Raw genomic sequence first — 1,689 nt, 5'->3', positions numbered from 1 at the left:
GTTTGAATCCACCAGCCGCTCCTTGGAAACCCAATGGGGCAGTTCTACTTTGTCCTGTAGGGTCCCTATGAATCAAAACTGACTCAATGGAACACAAAAACAACAACAACAACAACAACATGCCATCATAAGAAACAGACACAATTCCCAAGAGGTATTAGACACAATTCCAGTTCTATAAGCTAAAATACAGTTGAATAAGCAAAATGAGTCTATGGAAAGAAAGTTAACAAAACAAACATAGTGCAATGAAAATGTAGACTTTGGTATCAGGCAGGCTTGATTTTGAGTCTTTGCTCTATCATTGTTACTTGGGCCTTAGTCTTGTTACTGAACAGAGGTTTCTAGTCTTCAGTGTCTTTATCTATTAAAAGGCAATCTTAATACCTATTTTCAAAGGTTGTGGCAAGGTTTAAAAGAAAAAAATGAATACTTATATATAATATGTCTTGTTTTTAAAAAGGGCTTAAAGTGATTTACAAAGATGCAGTATGAAACAAATTTCAAATAAATGAAGGAACCAAAGCAAAGGGAGGATAAAGACAGGAAAGTAGGATCTGACCATGAAATAAAGTCTGTACAGAGTCTAGCACAGTACCAAATACATGGTAATGATCGCAACAATGGTTCTCAACTGGGGCCTATTTTGCCCCCCAGGGGACATTTGCTAATGTCTAGAAATATTTTGGACTGTCACACTGGGTTGGGGTAGGGAACTGCTACTGACATCTCATTGTAGAGGCCAGAGATGCAACTAAACATTCTACAATACCCATGACAGTCTCCTACAGCAAAAAATTACCCGACCGAAAATTTCAATAGTGTCGAGTTTGAGAGAGCCTCCACTACAACATGTTAACTCCCTTATACTCTTCTTCCCAGTGCCAGATTAATATTATAGACTTTGTAGGAGTGAGAGGGTTCTGAGGGCTAAGGTTATCCAGAAAGTTTCAAAGAGGATATTGAACTTGAGCTGAACTCTGAAGAATCAAGAGGATTAGGAAAAGGCATGGGAGGTCAAGTGAGTGGGGGAAGATGGAAATAACAAGTTAAAATAAGGACATTTCGCTCTCAGTTTAAAGATGGCAGATTGAACCCACTCTTTAGTGGCCCCTACCCAATAGGAACCCACTGACATGATTTTTAAAAATATATAAAACTTGTTACATACATAGGCATACTTGATAATAAGAATGGGGGCTCATTGGTAGACCAGGAATTGTGACAGTCCTTTAAAAAGGGGATGGGGGTGGCAAACAAAAGAGATGGTATAGTGATAACTGGAGGCCCACATGTGGGGAATATTTTGTCATAGATGATGAACACATGTCTCAACTTCACCAAACATTTGATAAAGATAAGAAAGAGAGATTGTAGATATTTTGGTATAATAAAATAATTGTTTAAAGCATTAGTCCTTCATCATTGCTAGGTCACGGAGCCTTTGAGACTGAAGAAAATTGTGAATCTTTTCCCCAGAAAAATATGTATAGTCACCTTAAATTTTGCATAAAATTGCAGGAGGTTCATGGAGACTTTTAAGCCCAAGCTTAGTCAAATAAATTTTTGTGTGTATCGTTTTCTCCCAGCCAGCAGCCATCCCAAAGTGCAAGTGTTTTCACTGTTTTCTTGCAGTTATAGGATGGGAGGAACCATTGAAAATGCTTGACAAATGAGACTCAGGGAACA

The 1,689-nt window shown here is 38.1% G+C and overlaps 1 protein-coding gene across 1 annotated transcript in view; it reads right to left on the bottom strand.

The window, feature by feature from the left end:
- Nucleotides 1–1,689, bottom strand: part of RAB38 (RAB38, member RAS oncogene family) — a 157,342-nt gene that overhangs the window by 25,597 nt on the left and 130,056 nt on the right. The gene's annotated exons all lie outside the window — the stretch shown is intronic.

This window comes from Trichechus manatus, unplaced genomic scaffold (genome assembly GCF_000243295.1).
Source record: "Trichechus manatus latirostris isolate Lorelei unplaced genomic scaffold, TriManLat1.0 scaffold00140, whole genome shotgun sequence".
NCBI classification, from domain to species: Eukaryota; Metazoa; Chordata; class Mammalia; order Sirenia; family Trichechidae; genus Trichechus; species Trichechus manatus.
This window is presented reverse-complemented; position numbering and strand designations above follow the sequence as displayed.